General features: G+C 36.6%; 1 protein-coding gene across 1 annotated transcript in view; it reads right to left on the bottom strand.

Moving 5' to 3' along the window:
* LOC306862574 (endoplasmic reticulum mannosyl-oligosaccharide 1,2-alpha-mannosidase-like) overlaps nucleotides 1–23,532 on the bottom strand; it is a 369,711-nt gene that overhangs the window by 144,185 nt on the left and 201,994 nt on the right. The window lies entirely within an intron of this gene.

Genomic DNA, 23,532 nt, shown 5'->3' with positions numbered 1-23,532 from the left:
CTGTCTTATAGCGCCCCTAAGTGGCAGAGCTTCGCAATTTTTTTTATTTGACCAAAGATTGAGCTCGTACATACTTGTACCGAGTTTGGTGAATATAGCTCATTCCGTTCCAGAGCTATACTTCCAACAACATTTGGCTAACGTTAGCATAGACGCTAATTGGAGTACTGTATCGCCCGAAAATCAAAATTGCAACTTTTTTTTGATAATTATTGATATTCAGTGTCCACAGAATATTTCTGCACTGGTTTGGTTCCGATCAGGCGAAAAACCTAGGACTAGTTCGCAAAAGTAGGTCTGGGATATAGGTCAATTTTAGGGCAAGAAGGAAGCGTCGCAGCTCAAAAATTTCGGACTCCACTTTTGTTCGGGCTAACCCAAGGATTGCAACGATGTAAAGTTTTTGAGTCTACGACACACGGTTTACGACTGTGGGCCAAAAATGTCTGAAATTTTAGGTTTTTGCGCTGTAGCGCCCCCGTTTGGCCGATTTGGCCGATTCTTTGTATCTGAGTAGCGAGCAAGACTACTACCTTCTGACCAAGTTTCAGCTCTCTAGCCCTTACGGTTTGGGCTGCACGATTCGTTTTAAGGCAGAATAATAATAATAATAATAATAAAAATCTTAACAAATACAATAGGGTTTCTGCACTACGTGCACGAACCCCTAAATATAGCTGCAAGCAGCGATTAACCGGGGTTCGTGAAATTGACACCCTTTAAGGTGGTCTTGGTCAACCTGGATGTACGGCTGACAGTTAAAAACATCCAGAATGGAGAGCAGGCTCACAGACACACAACACTCATGCACACACACTGAAATTAAATGATTAAACTGGCCTATTAATACTCTATGAACATATTCACACACACACACACACACACACATTTAAATGAAATGGTCAAACGGTCACAGTAATAATTATTAAGCCTGCTTACACACACACTCACACATACAAACACACACAGAAACACTCATACACGGACATACATGCACACACATTTTGTTGCAGATATTTGAAATAAGTGATAGGTAACAAAGCCTATTGCACCTATTCGCTTTTTAAGAGTTTAGATGTCATTTTCAGGTTCCACTGTAATCATAATCTGGCAAAATTATAAAAACTGATATGTCTGTATGAACAAAATGGTAAACTTTGACTCAATGAGGTTTAAAATGTTATAACAGTGATTTTATAGCATCTCCATAAGCAACTTATGAACAGTACTGTTTAAGAGTTTAATAAGCCCATTAGTGGTCTTACGCTGCCATCTAGTGGTTATAAATGCCTATTTCTCATACAACACTGTGTTTTTGAGCTTTTTAACTGTAATAGTGTTATTTTTTTGCCCAGTCTCTGTTAAATTATCACATTTTTTTGATAATTATTGACCTAGAGAGTCTAAAGAACAGCACTGCAATGATTTGATTGATTTTGAGTTAAAAACTGAAAGCTAGTTGACAAAAGCATGTTTTTCAAAATAATATCAATCTCAAAATTATTAAACTAGCCTATTAATACTCTATAAGCATATTTACATACACACAAAAACACACATGCACACACACATAGAAATGAAATGGTCAAACCATCACAATAACAATCATAAAGCCTGCTTACACACAAACACACTTGTATACACACACACACACACAGAAAAACACTTGTATACACACACACACACACACACACAGAAACACTCATACACAGACATACAAGCACACACATTTTGTTGCAGATGCAGATATTTCAAATAAGTGATAGGTAACAAAGCCTATTGCACTTATTCAGTTTTTAAGAGTTTAGATGTCATTTTTAGGTTTCACTGTAATCATAATCTGGCAAAATTATAAAAGCTGATATGTCTGTATGAACAAAATGGTAAACTTTGACTCAATGAGGTTTAAAATGTTATAACAGTGATTTTATAATGTTTTAACTTGAATCCTTCAGTAGCCATTGAACAGTGCTGTTTTACAGCTTAATAAGGCCATTAGTGGTCTTCCGCTGCCATCTAGTGGTTATAAATGCCAATTTCTCATACAACACTGTGTTTTTAAGCTTTATAACTATTATAGTGTTATTTTTGGCCCAGTCTCTCTTAAATTATAAAAATTTTTTGATAATTATTGATCCAGAGACTCCAGAGAACATCACTGCTGTGGTTTGATCGAGATTGAGCAAAAAAAACAGAGACAAGTTAGCAAAAGTAGGTTTGTAACACATTTGTAAATAATTAATGAACGATTTGATTGACAGCATTAGTCCAAGAGGCAAAGTTGTTCAGAATGAGGGGATCTATCAGATGATATGAAGATGTAGTGTATAAGTGAATGTTATTAATATTTTATTGCAATTTGAGGTCATTTCCCTTAGAAATACTGTTTCAGAAGCCCTTTTTCACTGTTAAAGCACCACCTATGGTCCGATCTCCATGAAACTTTTCATGCTTGTTAACGGTCATGTGTCACATGTTTTCACCAACATTCGTAAAGTTTCAAGTTTTTGTTTACATTTTATAGGCTGTTGGGTTTTTGTGGCCACGTGTCCTTTTTTAAATGAGCCAATTATAGCTAACCAAAGGACAAAATTCAAAATTTTTTCGATAACTATTGATCTAGAGAGTCCAGAGATTATTACTGCAGTTGTTTGTTTGAGATTGACCAAAAAACCAGAGACTAGTTCGCAAAAGTAGGTTTTAGACATATTTCTGAATAATTAATGAACGATTTGATTGACATCTTTGGTCCAAGAGGCAAAGTTGTTCAGAATGAGGAGATCTATCATATGATATGCATTATTTGTGGATATGTAAAACACCACGTGATCACTAGGCCAAAAATCTCGTTAGCGCCAACTTGTGGCCGATTTCTTTCAAAATTCTTACAGACCTTTGGGGCCTTGAGTCAAACATGGCCACCGAGTTTCATTCCGATCGACCTCCGTTAACCTTGTCTAATAAGTGCTCAAATTTTAATGGCCGATGGCGGCCATGTTTTTTTAGATACGCGAATGTCCTCATAGATTTTTCAGCCACGTCGGACAAAGACACAGCATACCAAGTTTCAAGTCGATCGGACTAACGGTTACCCATTTACAGTTTTTTCGATCTTATAGCGCCACCAAGTGGCAGATCAGTGGTATTTCTTGTTGTTTGACCAAAGTTCCTATTGCTATATATATGTACCAAGTTTGGTGAAGATATCTCATTTCGTTCACGAGTTATAGGATTTTTCGTAAAATAGGTCCTCGACTTTTAAACGTTTTTGGGCCCCATTACAAAAGTGAGTGGATGTTTCAAAGATTTTTTTGATAATTATTAATAAGCCCTAGACAGAGAACATTTCGGCAGTAGATTGGTTGCGATTGGGTGAAAAACCTACGACTAGTTCACCAAAGTAGGTTTTGAACCTAATTGCGAATAGTTAAATAACGGTTTGATTGACAGAAATGATCCTAGAGACAAAGTTGTTCAGAATGATGAGATCTATCATGTGATATGAATGACTTATGTATTTGTGAATATCTAAGATGTTTTTTTTACAGTTAATTTCATGTACAGTTGAAATATTGTGTTTTTGATAGCTTTTCTGACTGTTATAGCGCCACCTATGGTCCGATCTTGATGAAACTTTTCTTGCTTGTTCACAGTCATGTGACACATGTTTTCACCAACTTTCGTAAAGTTTCAAGTTTTCGTTTAGGTTTTATAGGCTGTTGGGTATGTGTGGCCACGCCTCCTTTTTGAAATGAGCCAATTATGGCTAACCAAAGGACAAAATTCAACATTTTTTCGATAATTATTGATCTAGAGAGTCCAGAGATTATTACTGCAGTGGTTTGATCGAAATTGAGTGAAAAACCAGAGACTAGTTCGCAAAAGTAGGTTTTAGACATATTTCTGAATACTTAATGAACGATTTGATTGACAGCTTTGGTCCAAGAGGAAATGTTGTTCATTATGAGGAGATCTATCAGATGATATGCATTATGTGTGGATATGTAAAACACCACGTGATTACAGAGCCAAAAATCTCGTTAGCGCCAACTTGTGGCCGATTTCTTTCTAAATTCTTACAGACCTTTAGGGCCATGAGTCGAACATGCCCACCGAGTTTTGTTCCGATCGACCTCCGTTAACCTTGTCTAATTGGTGCTTGAAATGTTTTGGCCAATGGCGGCCATGTTTTTTGAGATACGTGAATGTCCTCATATACACTTGTGCCCCTTTGGACCAAGATGCTGCATACCAATTTTGAAGCCGATCGGACCAACGGTTGCCTAGTTATAACCATTTATATGTTTTTTCTGTCTTATAGCGCCCCTAAGTGGCAGAGCTTCGCAATTTTTTTTATTTGACCAAAGATTGAGCTCGTACATACTTGTACCGAGTTTGGTGAATATAGCTCATTCCGTTCCAGAGCTATACTTCCAACAACATTTGGCTAACGTTAGCATAGACGCTAATTGGAGTACTGTATCGCCCGAAAATCAAAATTGCAACTTTTTTTTGATAATTATTGATATTCAGTGTCCACAGAATATTTCTGCACTGGTTTGGTTCCGATCGGGCGAAAAACCTAGGACTAGTTCGCAAAAGTAGGTCTGGGATATAGGTCAATTTTAGGGCAAGAAGGAAGCGTCGTAGCTCAAAAATTTTGGACTCCACTTTTGTTCGGGCTAACCCAAGGATTGCAACGATGTAAAGTTTTTGAGTCTACGACACACGGTTTACGACTGTGGGCCAAAAATGTCTGAAATTTTAGGTTTTTGCGCTGTAGCGCCCCCGTTTGGCCGATTTGGCCGATTCTTTGTATCTGAGTAGCGAGCAAGACTACTACCTTCTGACCAAGTTTCAGCTCTCTAGCCCTTACGGTTTGGGCTGCACGATTCGTTTTAAGGCAGAATAATAATAATAATAATAAATATAGCTGCAAGCAGCGATTAACCGGGGTTCGTGAAATTGACACCCTTTAAGGTTGGCCAACCTGGATGTATGGCTGACAGTTAAAAACATCCAGAATGGAGAGCAGGCTCACAGACACACAACACTCATGCACACACACTGAAATTAAATGATTAAACTGGCCTATTAATACTCTATGAACATATTCACACACACACACACACACACATTTAAATGAAATGGTCAAACGGTCACAGTAATAATTATTAAGCCTGCTTACACACACACTCACACATACAAACACACACAGAAACACTCATACACGGACATACATGCACACACATTTTGTTGCAGATATTTGAAATAAGTGATAGGTAACAAAGCCTATTGCACCTATTCGCTTTTTAAGAGTTTAGATGTCATTTTCAGGTTCCACTGTAATCTGGCAAAATTATAAAAACTGATATGTCTGTATGAACAAAATGGTAAACTTTGACTCAATGAGGTTTAAAATGTTATAACAGTGATTTTATAGCATCTCCATAAGCAACTTATGAACAGTACTGTTTAAGAGTTTAATAAGCCCATTAGTGGTCTTACGCTGCCATCTAGTGGTTATAAATGCCTATTTCTCATACAACACTGTGTTTTTGAGCTTTTTAACTGTAATAGTGTTATTTTTTGCCCAGTCTCTGTTAAATTATCACATTTTTTTTATAATTATTGACCTAGAGAGTCTAAAGAACAGCACTGCAATGATTTGATTGATTTTGAGTTAAAAACTGAAAGCTAGTTGACAAAAGCATGTTTTTCAAAATAATATCAATCTCAAAATTATTAAACTAGCCTATTAATACTCTATAAGCATATTTACATACACACAAAAACACACATGCACACACACATAGAAATGGTCAAACCATCACAATAACAATCATAAAGCCTGCTTACACACATACACACACACACACACACACACACACACACAAACACACTTGTATACACACACACACACACACAGAAAAACACTTGTATACACACACACACACACACACACACACAAACACACTTGTATACACACACACACACACACACAAACACACTTGTATACACACACATACACAAACACACACACACACACACACACACACACAAACACACTTGTATACACACACACACACACACACAAACACACTTGTATACACACACACACACACACACACACACATATACACACACACACAAACACACTTGTATACACACACACACACACACACACACAGAAAAACACTTGTATACACACACACACACAGAAACACTCATACACAGACATACATGCACACACATTTTGTTGCAGATATTTGAAATAAGTGATAGGTAACAAAGCCTATTGCACTTATTCAGTTTTTAAGAGTTTAGATGTCATTTTTAGGTTTCACTGTAATCATAATCTGGCAAAATTATAAAAGCTGATATGTCTGTATGAACAAAATGGTAAACTTTGACTCAATGAGGTTTAAAATGTTATAACAGTGATTTTATAATGTTTTAACTTGAATCCTTCAGTAGCCATTGAACAGTGCTGTTTTACAGCTTAATAAGGCCATTAGTGGTCTTCCGCTGCCATCTAGTGGTTATAAAAGCCAATTTCTCATACAACACTGTGTTTTTAAGCTTTATAACTATTATAGTGTTATTTTTGGCCCAGTCTCTCTTAAATTATAAACATTTTTTGATAATTATTGATCCAGAGACTCCAGAGAACATCACTGCTGTGGTTTGATCGAGATTGAGCAAAAAAACAGAGACAAGTTAGCAAAAGTAGGTTTCTAACACATTTGTAAATAATTAATGAACGATTTGATTGACAGCATTAGTCCAAGAGGCAAAGTTGTTCAGAATGAGGGGATCTATCAGATGATATGAAGATGTAGTGTATAAGTGAATGTTATTAATATTTTATTGCAATTTGAGGTCATTTCCCTTAGAAATACTGTTTCAGAAGCCCCTTTTCACTGTTAAAGCACCACCTATGGTCCGATCTCCATGAAACTTTTCATGCTTGTTAACGGTCATGTGTCACATGTTTTCACCAACATTCGTAAAGTTTAAAGTTTTTGTTTACATTTTATAGGCTGTTGGGTTTTTGTGGCCACGTGTCCTTTTTTAAATGAGCCAATTATAGCTAACCAAAGGACAAAATTCAACATGTTTTCGATAACTATTGATCTAGAGAGTCCAGAGATTATTACAGCAGTGGTTTGATCGAGATTGACCAAAAAACCAGAGACTAGTTCGCAAAAGTAGGTTTTAGACATATTTCTGAATAATTAATGAACGATTTGATTGACATCTTTGGTCCAAGAGGCAAAGTTGTTCAGAATGAGGAGATCTATCATATGATATGCATTATTTGTGGATATGTAAAACACCACGTGATCACTAGGCCAAAAATCTCGTTAGCGCTAACTTGTGGCCGATTTCTTTCAAAATTCTTACAGACCTTTGGAGTCATGAGTCAAACATGCCCACCGAGTTTCATTCCGATCGACCTCCGTTAACCTTGTCTAATAAGTGCTCAAATTTTAATGGCCGATGGCGGCCATGTTTTTTGAGATACGCGAATGTCCTCATAGATATTTCAGCCACGTCGGACAAAGACACTGCGTACCAAGTTTCAAGTCGATCGGACCAACGGTTACCCAGTTACAGTTTTTTCGATCTTATAGCGCCACCAAGTGGCAGATCAGTGGTATTTTTTGTTTTTTGACCAACGTTCCTACTGTTATATATATGTACCAAGTTTGGTGAAGATATCCCATTTCGTTCACGAGTTATAGCATTTTTCGTAAAATAGGTCCTCGACTTTTAAATGTTTTTGGGCCCCATTACAAAAATGAGTGGACGTTTCAAAGATTTTTTTGATAATTATTAATAAGCCCTAGACAGAGAACATTTCGGCAGTAGTTTGGTTGCGATTGGGTGAAAAACCTACGACTAGTTCACCAAAGTAGGTTTTAAACCTAATTGCAAATAATTAAATAACAGTTTGATTGACAGAAATGATCCTAGAGACAAAGTTGTTCAGAATGATGAGATCTATCATGTGATATGAATGACTTATGTATTTGTGAATATCTAAGATGTTTTTTTTACAGTTAATTTCATGTACAGTTGAAATATTGTGTTTTTGATGGCTTTTCTGACTGTTATAGCGCCACCTATGGTCCGATCTTGATGAAACTTTTCTTGCTTGTTCACAGTCATGTGACACATGTTTTCACCAACTTTCGTAAAGTTTCAAGTTTTCGTTTAGGTTTTATAGGCTGTTGGGTATGTGTGGCCACACCTCTTTTTTGAAATTAGCCAATTATGGCTAACCAAAGGACAAAATTCAACATTTTTTCGATAACTATTGATCTAGAGAGTCCAGAGATTATTACTGCAGTGGTTTGATCGAAATTGAGTGAAAAACCAGAGACTAGTTCGCAAAAGTAGGTTTTAGACATATTTCTGAATAATTAATGAACGATTTGATTGACAGCTTTGGTCCAAGAGGAAAAGTTGTTCATTATGAGGAGATCTATCAGATGATATGCATTATGTGTGGATATGTAAAACACCACGTGATTACAGAGCCAAAAATCTCGTTAGCGCCAACTTGTGGCCGATTTCTTTCAAAATTCTTACAGACCTTTAGGGCCATGAGTCGAACATGCCCACCGAGTTTTGTTCCGATCGACCTCCGTTAACCTTGTCTAATTGGTGCTTGAAATGTTTTGGCCAATGGCGGCCATGTTTTTTGAGATACGTGAATGTCCTCATATACACTTGTGCCCCTTTGGACCAAGATGCTGCATACCAATTTTGAAGCCGATCGGACCAACGGTTGCCTAGTTATAACCATTTATATGTTTTTTCTGTCTTATAGCGCCCCTAAGTGGCAAAGCTTCGCAATTTTTTTTATTTGACCAAAGATTGAGCTCGTACATACTTGTACCGAGTTTGGTGAATATAGCTCATTCCGTTCCAGAGCTATACTTCCAACAACATTTGGCTAACGTTAGCATAGACGCTAATTGGAGTACTGTATCGCCCGAAAATCAAAATTGCAACTTTTTTTTGATAATTATTGATATTCAGTGTCCACAGAATATTTCTGCACTGGTTTGGTTCCGATCAGGCGAAAAACCTAGGACTAGTTCGCAAAAGTAGGTCTGGGATATAGGTCAATTTTAGGGCAAGAAGGAAGCGTCGCAGCTCAAAAATTTCGGACTCCACTTTTGTTCGGGCTAACCCAAGGATTGCAACGATGTAAAGTTTTTGAGTCTACGACACACGGTTTACGACTGTGGGCCAAAAATGTCTGAAATTTTAGGTTTTTGCGCTGTAGCGCCCCCGTTTGGCCGATTTGGCCGATTCTTTGTATCTGAGTAGCGAGCAAGACTACTACCTTCTGACCAAGTTTCAGCTCTCTAGCCCTTACGGTTTGGGCTGCACGATTCGTTTTAAGGCAGAATAATAATAATAATAATAATAAATATAGCTGCAAGCAGCGATTAACCGGGGTTCGTGAAATTGACGCCCTTTAAGGTTGGCCAACCTGGATGTATGGCTGACAGTTAAAAACATCCAAAATGGAGAGCAGGCTCACAGACACACAACACTCATGCACACACAGTGAAATTAAACGATTAAACTGGCCTATTAATGCTCTATAAGCATATTCACACACACACAGAAACACACATGCACACACACATAAATGAAATGGTCAGACTATCACAGTAATAATCATTAAGCCTGCTAACACACAAACACAAACACAGTTGTTTGATATTTAAAATAAGTGATAGGTAAGAAAGATTATTGCACATATTCACTTTTTAAGAGTTTAGATGTCATTTTCAGGTTCCACTGTAATCATAATCTGGCAAAATTATAAAAACTGATATGTCTGTATGAACAAAATGGTAAACTTTGACTCAATGAGGTTTAAAATGTTATAACAGTGATTTTATAGCATCTCCATAAGCAACATATGAACAGTACTGTTTAAGAGTTTAATACGCCCATTAATGGTCTTATGCTGCCATCTAGTGGTTATAAATGCCTATTTCTCATACAACACTGTGTTTTTGAGCTTTTTAACTGTAATAGTGTTATTTTTTGCCCAGTCTCTGTTAAATTATCAAAAAAATTTGATAATTATTGACCTAGAGAGTCTAAAGAACAGCACTGCAATGATTTGATTGATTTTGAGTTAAAAACTGAAAGCTAGTTGACAAAAGCATGTTTTTCAAAATAATATCAATCTCAAAATTATTAAACTAGCCTATTAATACTCTATAAGCATATTTACATACACACAAAAACACACATGCACACACACATATAAATTAAATGGTCAAACCATCACAATAACAATCATAAAGCCTGCTTACACGCATACACACACATACACACACACACACACACACAAACACACTTGTATACACACACACACAGAAACACTCATACACGGGCATACATGCACACACATTTTGTTGCAGATGCAGATATTTGAAATAAGTGATAGGTAACAAAGCCTATTGCACTTATTGGCTTTTTAAGAGTTTAGATGTCATTTTCAGGTTCCACTGTAATCATAATCTCGCAAAATTATAAAAACTGATATGTCTGTATGAACAAAATGGTAAACTTTGACTCAATGAGGTTTAAAATGTTATAACAGTGATTTTATAATGTTTTATCTTGAATCCTTCAGTAACCATTGAACAGTACTGTTTTACAGCTTAATAAGGCCATTAGTGGTCTTCCGCTGCCATCTAGTGGTTATAAAAGCCAATTTTTCATACAACACTGTGTTTTTAAGCTTTTTACCTATAATAGTTTTATTTATTGCCCAATCTCTATTAAATTATAAAAAAAAATTGATAATCATTGACCCAGGGAGTCTAGAGAACAGTACTGCAATGATTTGATTCATTTTGAGTTAAAAACTGAAGGCTAGTTGACAAAAGCATGTTTTTTAAGTAATCTTAAATACTTAACAGTTTGATTGACAGCACTGATCCTAGAGGCAAAGTTGATCAGAATGAGAATTAAAATAAGTGATAGGTAACAAACCTTATTGCACCTATTCACTTTTTAAGAGTTTAGATGTCATTTTCAGGTTTCACTGTAATCATAATCTGGCAAAATTATAAAAACTGATATGTCTGTATGAACAAAATGGTAAACTTTGACTCAATGAGGTTTAAAAGGTTATAACAGTGATTTTATAATGTTTTATCTTGAATCATTCAGTAACCATTGAACAGTGCTGTTTTACAGCTTAATAAGGCCATTAGTGGTCTTCCGCTGCCATCTAGTGGTTATAAAAGCCAATTTCTCATACAACACTGTTTTTAAGCTTTTTACTATAATAGTTTTATTTCTTGCCCAATCTCTCTTAAATAATCAACATTTTTTTGATAATTATTGATCTAGAGACTCCAGAGAATATCACTGCTGTGGTTTGATCGAGATTGAGCAAAAAAACAGAGACTAGTTAGCAAAAGTAGGTTTTTAACACATTTGTAAATAATTAATGAACGATTTTATTGACAGCATTAGTCCAAGAGGTAAAGTTGTTCAGAATGAGGAGATCTATCAGATGATATGAAGATGTAGTGTATAAGTGAATGTTATTAATATTTTATTGCAATTTGAGGTCATTTCCCTTAGAAATACTGTTTCAGAAGCCCTTTTTCACTGTTAAAGCACCACCTATGGTCCGATCTCCATGAAACTTTTCATGCTTGTTAACGGTCATGTGTCACATGTTTTCACCAACATTTGTAAAGTTTCAAGTTTTTGTTTACGTTTTATAGGCTGTCAGGTATGTGTGGCCACGCGTCCATTTTTAAATGATCCAATTAAAGCTAACCAAAGGACAAAATTCAACATTTTTTCGATAACTATTGATCTACACAGTCCAGAGATTATTACTGCAGTGGTTTCATCGAGATTGACCAAAAAACCAGAGACTAGTTCGCAAAAGTAGGTTTTAGACATATTTCTGAATAATTAATGAACAATTTGATTGAAAGCTTTGGTCCAAGAGGCAAAGTTGTTCAGAATGAGGAGCTCTATCAGATGATGTGCATATCTAGTGTATGTGTGAAAAACTGTGCGATATGAATTCCTTTATGTGCTTAAAAAATGAAAATTCGGCCCCTAGTGGCCGATTTCTTTCAAAATTCTTACAGACCTTCAGGGCCATGAGCTGAACATGCCCACCGAGTTTCATTCCGATCGACCTCCGTTAACCTCGTCTACTAGGTGCCTAATCGGTGGTTCAAGTTTTTTGGCCAATGGCGGCCATGTTTTTTAAGATACGCGAATGTCCTAATAGATATTTCAGCCACGTCAGACAAAGACACTGCATACCAAGTTTCAAGTCGATCGGACCAACGGTTACCCAGTTACAGTTTTTTCGATCTTATAGCGCCACCAAGTGGCAGATCAGTGGTATTTTTTGTTTTTTGACCAAAGTTCCTATTGCTATATATATGTACCAAGTTTGGTGAAGATATCCCATTTCGTTCACGAGTTATAGCATTTTTCGTAAAATAGGTCCTCGACTTTTAAACGTTTTTGGGCCCCATTACAAAAGTGAGTGGACTTTTCAAAGATGTTTTTGATAATTATTAATAAGCCCTGGACAGAGAACATTTCGGCCGTAGTTTGGTTGCGATTGGGTGAAAAACCTACGACTAGTTCACCAAAGTAGGTTTTGAACCTAATTGCGAATAGTTAAATAACAGTTTGATTGACAGAAATGCTCCTAGAGACAAAGTTGTTCAGAATGATGTCATCTATCATGTGATATGAATAACTTATGTATTTGTGAATATCTAAGATGTTTTTTTTACAGTTAATTTCATGTACAGTTGAAATATTGTGTTTTTGATGGCTTTTCTGACTGTTATAGCGCCACCTATGGTCCGATCTTGATGAAACTTTTCTTGCTTGTTCACAGTCATGTGACACATGTTTTCACCAACTTTCGTAAAGTTTCACGTTTTCGTTTAGGTTTTATAGGCTGTTGGGTATGTGTGGCCACGCCTCTTTTTTGAAATTAGCCAATTATGGCTAACCAAAGGACAAAATTCAACATGTTTTCGATAATTATTGATCTAGAGAGTCCAGAGATTATTACTGCAGTGGTTTGATCGAAATTGAGCGAAAAACCAGAGACTAGTTCGCAAAAGTAGGTTTTAGACATATTTCTGAATAATTAATGAACGATTTGATTGACAGCTTTGGTATAAGAGGCAAAGTTGTTCAGAATGAGCAGATCTATCAGATGATATGCATTATGTGTGGATATGTAAAACACCACGTGATCACTAGGCCAAAAATCTCGTTAGCGCCAACTTGTGGCCGATTTCTTTCAAAATTCTTACAGACCTTTAGGGCCATGGGTCAAACATGCCCACCGAGTTTCGTTCCGATCGACCTCCGTTAACCTTGTCAAGTTGGTGCTTAAATTGTTTTGGCCAATGGCGGCCATGTTTTTTGAGATACATGAATGTCCTCATACACACTTGTGCCCCTTTGGACCAAGATGCTGCATACCAATTTTGAAGCCGATCGGACCAACGGTTGCCAAGTTATAACCATTTATATGTTTTTTCTGTCTTATAGCGCCCCTAAGTGGCAAAGCTTCGCAATTTTTTTTATTTGACCAAAGATTGAGCTTGTACATACTTGTACCGAGTTTGGTGAATATAGCTCATTCCGTTCCAGAGTAATACTTCCAACAACATTTGGCTAACGTTAGCATAGACGCTAATTGGAGTACTGTATCGCCCAAAAATCTAAATTTCAACTTTTTTTTGATAATTATTGATACTCAGTGTCCACAGAATATTTCTGCACTGGTTTGGTTCCAATCGGGCAAAAAACCTAGGACTAGTTCGCAAAAGTAGGTCTGGGATATAGGTCAATTTTAGGGCAAGAAGGAAACGTCGTAGCTCAAAAATTTCGGACTCCACTTTTGTTCGGGCTAACCCAAGGATTGCAACGATGTAAAGTTTTTGAGTCTACGACACACGGTTTACGACTGTGGGCCAAAAATGTCTGAAATTTTAGGTTTTTGCGCTGTAGCGCCCCCGTTTGGCCGATTTGGCCGATTCTTTGTATCTGAGTAGCGAGCAAGACTACTACCTTCTGACCAAGTTTCAGCTCTCTAGCCCTTACGGTTTGGGCTGCACGATTCGTTTTAAGGCAGAATAATAATAATAATAATAATAAAAATCTTAACAAATACAATAGGGTTTCTGCACTACGTGCACGAACCCCTAAAAATCTTAACAAATACAATAGGGTTTCTGCACTACGTGCACGAACCCCTAAATATAGCTGCAAGCAGCGATTAACCGGGGTTCGTGAAATTGACACCCTTTAAGGTTGGCCAACCTGGATGTATGGCTGACAGTTAAAAACATCCAGAATGGAGAGCAGGCTCACAGACACACAACACTCATGCACACACAGTGAAATTAAATGATTAAACTGGCCTATTAATGCTCTATAAGCATATTCACACACACACACACACACACACACACACACACATAGAAATGAAATGAAATGGTGAAACCATCACAATAACAATCATAAAGCCTGCTTACACACAAACACTAACACAGTTGTTTGATTTCAAATAAGTGATAGGTAAGAAAGATTATTGCACATATTTGCTTTTTAAGAGTTTAGATGTAATTTTCAGGTTCCACTGTAATCATAATCTGGCAAAATTATAAAAGCTGATATGTCTGTATGAACAAAATGGTAAACTTTGACTCAATGAGGTTTAAAATGTTATAACAGTGATTTTATAATGTTTTAACTTGAATCCTTCAGTAGCCATTGAACAGTGCTGTTTTACAGCTTAATAAGGCCATTAGTGGTCTTCCGCTGCCATCTAGTGGTTATAAATGCCAATTTCTCATACAACACTGTGTTTTTAAGCTTTATAACTATTATAGTGTTATTTTTGGCCCAGTCTCTCTTAAATTATAAACATTTTTGATAATTATTGATCCAGAGACTCCAGAGAACATCACTGCTGTGGTTTGATCGAGATTGAGCAAAAAAACAGAGACAAGTTAGCAAAAGTATGTTTTTAACACATTTGTAAATAATTAATGAACGATTTGATTGACAGCATTAGTCCAAGAGGCAAAGTTGTTCAGAATGAGGAGATCTATCAGATGATATGAAGATGTAGTGTATAAGTGAATGTTATTAATATTTTATTGCAATTTGAGGTCATTTCCCTTAGAAATACTGTTTCAGAAGCCCTTTTTCACTGTTAAAGCACCACCTATGGTCCGATCTTAATGAAACTTTTCATGCTTGTTAACGGTCATGTGTCACATGTTTTCACCTACTTTCGTAAAGTTTCAAGTTTTCGTTTACATTTTATAGGCTGTCGGGTATGTGTGGCCACGTGCCCTTTTTGAAATGAGCCATTTATAGCTAACCAAAGGACAAAATTCAAACTTTTTTCGATAACTATTGATCTAGACAGTCCAGAGATTATTACTGCAGTTGTTTGATCGAGATTGACCAAAAAACCAGAGACTAGTTCGCAAAAGTAGGTTTTAGACATATTTCTGAATAATTAATGAACGATTTGATTGACAGCTTTGGTCCAAGAGGCAAAGTTGTTCAGAATGAGGAGATCTATCATATGATATGCATTATTTGTGGATATGTAAAACACCACGTGATCACTAGGCCAAAGATCTCGTTAGCGCCAACTTGTGGCCGATTTCTTTCAAAATTCTTACAGACCTTTGGGGCCTTGAGTCAAACATGGCCACTGAGTTTCGTTCCGATCGACCTCCGTTAACCTTGTCTAATAAGTGCTCAAATTTTAATGGCCGATGGCGGCCATGTTTTTTTGAGATACGCGAATGTCCTCATAGATATTTAAGCCACTTCGGACAAAGTCACAGCATACCAAATTTCAAGTCGATCAGAAAAACGGTTACCCAGTTACAGTTTTTTTGATCTTATAGCGCCACCAAGTGGCAGATCAGTGGTATTTTTTGTTGTTTGACCAAAGTTCCTACTGCTATATATATGTACCAAGTTTGGTGAAGATATCTCATTTCGTTCACGAGTTATAGGATTTTTCGTAAAATAGGCCCTCGACTTTTAAACGTTTTTGGGCCCCATTACAAAAGTGAGTGGATGTTTCAAAGATTTTTTTAATAATTATTAATAAGCCCTAGACAGAGAACATTTCGGCAGTAGATTGGTTGCGATTGGGTGAAAAACCTACGACTAGTTCACCAAAGTAGGTTTTAAACCTAATAGCGAATAGTTAAATAACGGTTTGATTGACAGAAATGATCCTAGAGACAAAGTTGTTCAGAATGATGAGATCTATCATGTGATATGAATGACTTATGTATTTGTGAATATCTAAGATGTTTTTTTTACAGTTAATTTCATGTACAGTTGAAATATTGTGTTTTTGATGGCTTTTCTGACTGTTATAGCGCCACCTATGGTCCGATCTTGATGAAACTTTTCTTGCTTGTTCACAGTCATGTGACACATGTTTTCACCAACTTTCGTAAAGTTTCAAGTTTTCGTTTAGGTTTTATAGGCTGTTGGGTATGTGTGGCCACGCCTCTTTTTTGAAATTAGCCAATTATGGCTAACCAAAGGACAAAATTCAACATTTTTTCGATAACTATTGATCTAGAGAGTCCAGAGATTATTACTGCAGTGGTTTGATCGAAATTGAGTGAAAAACCAGAGACTAGTTCGCAAAAGTAGGTTTTAGACATATTTCTGAATAATTAATGAACGATTTGATTGACAGCTTTGGTCCAAGAGGCAAAGTTGTTCATTATGAGGAGATCTATCAGATGATATGCATTATGTGTGGATATGTAAAACACCACGTGATTACAGAGCCAAAAATCTCGTTAGCGCCAACTTGTGGCCGATTTCTTTCAAAATTCTTACAGACCTTTAGGGCCATGAGTCGAACATGCCCACCGAGTTTTGTTCCGATCGACCTCCGTTAACCTTGTCTAATTGGTGCTTGAAATGTTTTGGCCAATGGCGGCCATGTTTTTTGAGATACGTGAATGTCCTCATATACACTTGTGCCCCTTTGGACCAAGATGCTGCATACCAATTTTGAAGCCGATCGGACCAACGGTTGCCTAGTTATAACCATTTATATGTTTTTTCTGTCTTATAGCGCCCCTAAGTGGCAGAGCTTCGCAATTTTTTTTATTTGACCAAAGATTGAGCTCGTACATACTTGTACCGAGTTTGGTGAATATAGCTCATTCCGTTCCAGAGCTATACTTCCAACAACATTTGGCTAACGTTAGCATAGACGCTAATTGGAGTACTGTATCGCCCGAAAATCAAAATTTCAACTTTTTTTTGATAATTATTGATATTCAGTGTCCACAGAATATTTCTGCACTGGTTTGGTTCCGATCGGGCGAAAAACCTAGGACTAGTTCGCAAAAGTAGGTCTGGGATATAGGTCAATTTTAGGGCAAGAAGGAAGCGTCGCAGCTCAAAAATTTCGGACTCCACTTTTGTTCGGGCTAACCCAAGGATTGCAACGATGTAAAGTTTTTGAGTCTACGACACACGGTTTACGACTGTGGGCCAAAAATGTCTGAAATTTTAGGTTTTTGCGCTGTAGCGCCCCCGTTTGGCCGATTTGGCCGATTCTTTGTATCTGAGTAGCGAGCAAGACTACTACCTTCTGACCAAGTTTCAGCTCTCTAGCCCTTACGGTTTGGGCTGCACGATTCGTTTTAAGGCAGAATAATAATAATAATAATAATAATAATAATAAATATAGCTGCAAGCAGCGATTAACCGGGGTTCGTGAAATTGACACCCTTTAAGGTTGGCCAACCTGGATGTATGGCTGACAGTTAAAAACATCTAAAATGGAGAGCAGGCTCACAGACACACAACACTCATGCACACACACTGAAATTAAATGATTAAACTGGCCTATTAATACTCTATGAACATATTCACACACACACACACACACACATTTAAATGAAATGGTCAAACGGTCACAGTAATAATTATTAAGCCTGCTTACACACACACTCACACATACAAACACACACAGAAACACTCATACACGGACATACATGCACACACATTTTGTTGCAGATATTTGAAATAAGTGATAGGTAACAAAGCCTATTGCACCTATTCGCTTTTTAAGAGTTTAGATGTCATTTTCAGGTTCCACTGTAATCATAATCTGGCAAAATTATAAAAACTGATATGTCTGTATGAACAAAATGGTAAACTTTGACTCAATGAGGTTTAAAATGTTATAACAGTGATTTTATAGCATCTCCATAAGCAACTTATGAACAGTACTGTTTAAGAGTTTAATAAGCCCATTAGTGGTCTTACGCTGCCATCTAGTGGTTATAAATGCCTATTTCTCATACAACACTGTGTTTTTGAGCTTTTTAACTGTAATAGTGTTATTTTTTGCCCAGTCTCTGTTAAATTATCACATTTTTTTGATAATTATTGACCTAGAGAGTCTAAAGAACAGCACTGCAATGATTTGATTGATTTTGAGTTAAAAACTGAAAGCTAGTTGACAAAAGCATGTTTTTCAAAATAATATCAATCTCAAAATTATTAAACTAGCCTATTAATACTCTATAAGCATATTTACATACACACAAAAACACACATGCACACACACATAGAAATGGTCAAACCATCACAATAACAATCATAAAGCCTGCTTACACACATACACACACACACACACACACACACAAACACACTTGTATACACACACACACACAGAAAAACACTTGTATACACACACACACACACACAGAAACACTCATACACAGACATACATGCACACACATTTTGTTGCAGATGCAGATATTTCAAATAAGTGATAGGTAACAAAGCCTATTGCACTTATTCAGTTTTTAAGAGTTTAGATGTCATTTTTAGGTTTCACTGTAATCATAATCTGGCAAAATTATAAAAGCTGATATGTCTGTATGAACAAAATGGTAAACTTTGACTCAATGAGGTTTAAAATGTTATAACAGTGATTTTATAATGTTTTAACTTGAATCCTTCAGTAGCCATTGAACAGTGCTGTTTTACAGCTTAATAAGGCCATTAGTGGTCTTCCGCTGCCATCTAGTGGTTATAAATGGCAATTTCTCATACAACACTGTGTTTTTAAGCTTTATAACTATTATAGTGTTATTTTTGGCCCAGTCTCTCTTAAATTATAAACATTTTTTGATAATTATTGATCCAGAGACTCCAGAGAACATCACTGCTGTGGTTTGATCGAGATTGAGCAAAAAAAACAGAGACAAGTTAGCAAAAGTAGGTTTCTAACACATTTGTAAATAATTAATGAACGATTTGATTGACAGCATTAGTCCAAGAGGCAAAGTTGTTCAGAATGAGGGGATCTATCAGATGATATGAAGATGTAGTGTATAAGTGAATGTTATTAATATTTTATTGCAATTTGAGGTCATTTCCCTTAGAAATACTGTTTCAGAAGCCCTTTTTCACTGTTAAAGCACCACCTATGGTCCGATCTCCATGAAACTTTTCATGCTTGTTAACGGTCATGTGTCACATGTTTTCACCAACATTCGTAAAGTTTCAAGTTTTTGTTTACATTTTATAGGCTGTTGGGTTTTTGTGGCCACGTGTCCTTTTTTAAATGAGCCAATTATAGCTAACCTAAGGACAAAATTCAACATGTTTTCGATAACTATTGATCTAGAGAGTCCAGAGATTATTACAGCAGTGGTTTGATCGAGATTGACCAACAAAACAGAGACTAGTTCGCAAAAGTAGGTTTTAGACATATTTCTGAATAATTAATGAACGATTTGATTGACATCTTTGGTCCAAGAGGCAAAGTTGTTCAGAATGAGGAGATCTATCATATGATATGCATTATTTGTGGATATGTAAAACACCACGTGATCACTAGGCCAAAAATCTCGTTAGCGCCAACTTGTGGCCGATTTCTTTCAAAATTCTTACAGACCTTTGGAGTCATGAGTCAAACATGCCCACCGAGTTTCATTCCGATCGACCTCCGTTAACCTTGTCTAATAAGTGCTCAAATTTTAATGGCCGATGGCGGCCATGTTTTTTTAGATACGCGAATGTCCTCATAGATTTTTCAGCCACGTCGGACAAAGACACAGCATACCAAGTTTCAAGTCGATCGGACTAACGGTTACCCAGTTACAGTTTTTTCGATCTTATAGCGCCACCAAGTGGCAGATCAGTGGTATTTTTTGTTGTTTGACCAAAGTTCCTACTGCTATATATATGTACCAAGTTTGGTGAAGATATCTCATTTCGTTCACGAGTTATAGGATTTTTCGTAAAATAGGCCCTCGACTTTTAAACGTTTTTGGGCCCCATTACAAAAGTGAGTGGATGTTTCAAAGATTTTTTTGATAATTATTAATAAGCCCTAGATAGAGAACATTTCGGCAGTAGATTGGTTGCGATTGGGTGAAAAACCTACGACTAGTTCACCAAAGTAGGTTTTAAACCTAATTGCGAATAGTTAAATAACGGTTTGATTGACAGAAATGCTCCTAGAGACAAAGTTGTTCAGAATGATGAGATCTATCATGTGATATGAATGACTTATGTATTTGTGAATATCTAAGATGTTTTTTTTTACAGTTAATTTCATGTACAGTTGAAATATTGTGTTTTTGATGGCTTTTCTGACTGTTATAGCGCCACCTATGGTCCGATCTTGATGAAACTTTTCTTGCTTGTTCACAGTCATGTGACACATGTTTTCACCAACTTTCGTAAAGTTTCAAGTTTTCGTTTAGGTTTTATAGGCTGTTGGGTATGTGTGGCCACACCTCTTTTTTGAAATTAGCCAATTATGGCTAACCAAAGGACAAAATTCAACATTTTTTCGATAACTATTGATCTAGAGAGTCCAGAGATTATTACTGCAGTGGTTTGATCGAAATTGAGTGAAAAACCAGAGACTAGTTCGCAAAAGTAGGTTTTAGACATATTTCTGAATAATTAATGAACGATTTGATTGACAGCTTTGGTCCAAGAGGAAAAGTTGTTCATTATGAGGAGATCTATCAGATGATATGCATTATGTGTGGATATGTAAAACACCACGTGATTACAGAGCCAAAAATCTCGTTAGCGCCAACTTGTGGCCGATTTCTTTCAAAATTCTTACAGACCTTTAGGGCCATGAGTCGAACATGCCCACCGAGTTTTGTTCCGATCGACCTCCGTTAACCTTGTCTAATTGGTGCTTGAAATGTTTTGGCCAATGGCGGCCATGTTTTTTGAGATACGTCAATGTCCTCATATACACTTGTGCCCCTTTGGACCAAGATGCTGCATACCAATTTTGAAGCCGATCGGACCAACGGTTGCCTAGTTATAACCATTTATATGTTTTTTCTGTCTTATAGCGCCCCTAAGTGGCAGAGCTTCGCAATTTTTTTTATTTGACCAAAGATTGAGCTCGTACATATGTGTACCGAGTTTGGTGAATATAGCTCATTCCGTTCCAGAGCTATACTTCCAACAACATTTGGCTAACGTTAGCATAGACGCTAATTGGAGTACTGTATCGCCCGAAAATCAAAATTTCAACTTTTTTTTGATAATTATTGATATTCAGTGTCCACAGAATATTTCTGCACTGGTTTGGTTCCGATCGGGCGAAAAACCTAGGACTAGTTCGCAAAAGTAGGTCTGGGATATAGGTCAATTTTAGGGCAAGAAGGAAGCGTCGTAGCTCAAAAATTTCGGACTCCACTTTTGTTCGGGCTAACCCAAGGATTGCAACGATGTAAAGTTTTTGAGTCTACGACACACGGTTTACGACTGTGGGCCAAAAATGTCTGAAATTTTAGGTTTTTGCGCTGTAGCGCCCCCGTTTGGCCGATTTGGCCGATTCTTTGTATCTGAGTAGCGAGCAAGACTACTACCTTCTGACCAAGTTTCAGCTCTCTAGCCCTTACGGTTTGGGCTGCACGATTCGTTTTAAGGCAGAATAATAATAATAATAATAATAATAATAATAATAATAAAAATCCTAACAATTACAATAGGGTTTCTGCACTACGTGCACGAACCCCTAAAAATCTTAACAAATACAATAGGGTTTCTGCACTACGTGCACGAACCCCTAAATATAGCTGCAAGCAGCGATTAACCGGGGTTCGTGAAATTGACACCCTTTAAGGTTGGCCAACCTGGATGTATGGCTGACAGTTAAAAACATCCAGAATGGAAAGCAGGCTCACAGACACACAACACTCATGCACACACAGTGAAATTAAATGATTAAACTGGCCTATTAATACTCTATGAACATATTCACACACACACACACACACACACACACACACACACACACACACACACACACATTTTGTTGCAGATATTTGAAATAAGTGATAGGTAACAAAGCCTATTGCACCTATTCGCTTTTTAAGAGTTTAGATGTCATTTTCAGGTTCCACTGTAATCATAATCTGGCAAAATTATAAAAAGTGACATGTCTGTATGAACAAAATGGTAAACTTTGACTCAATGAGGTTTAAAATGTTATAACTGTGATTTTATAGCATCTCCATAAGCAAGATATAGACAGTACTGTTTAAGAGTTTAATAAGGCCATTAGTGGTCTTACGCTGCCATCTAGTGGTTATAAATGCCTATTTCTCATACAACACTGTGTTTTTGAGCTTTTTAACTGTAATAGTGTTATTTTTTGCCCAGTCTCTGTTAAATTATCAACATTTTTTGATAATTATTGACCTAGAGAGTCTAAAGTACAGCACTGCAATGATTTGATTGATTTTGAGTTAAAAACTGAAAGCTAGTTGACAAAAGCATGTTTTTCAAAATAATATCAATCTCAAAATTATTAAACTAGCCTATTAATACTCTATAAGCATATTTACATACACACAAAAACACACATGCACACACACATAGAAATGAAATGGTCAAACCATCAGAATAACAATCATAAAGCCTGCTTACACACATACACACACACACACACACACACACACACACACAAACACACTTGTATACACACACACAGAAACACTCATACACAGACATACATGCACACACATTTTGTTGCAGATGCAGATATTTGAAATAAGTGATAGGTAACAAAGCCTATTGCACTTATTCACTTTTTAAGAGTTTAGATCTCATTTTCAGGTTTCACTGTAATAAAAACCTGGCAAAATTATAAAAACTGATATGTCTGTATGAACAAAATGGTAAACTTTGACTCAATGAGGTTTAAAATGTTATAACAGTGATTTTATAATGTTTTATCATGAATTCTTCAGTAGCCATAGAACAGTGCTGTTTTACAGCTTAATAAGGCCATTAGTGGTCTTCCGCTGCCATCTAGTGGTTATAAAAGCCAATTTTTCATACAACACTGTGTTTTTAAGCTTTATAACTATTATAGTGTTATTTTTGGCCCAGTCTCTCTTAACTTATAAA

The sequence above is a fragment of the Barbus barbus genome (genome assembly GCF_936440315.1).
Source record: "Barbus barbus genome assembly, chromosome: 43".
Classification (NCBI taxonomy): Eukaryota; Metazoa; Chordata; class Actinopteri; order Cypriniformes; family Cyprinidae; genus Barbus; species Barbus barbus.
Note: the sequence above shows the minus strand (reverse complement) of the source record. Positions and strands in the feature narration are given on the sequence as shown.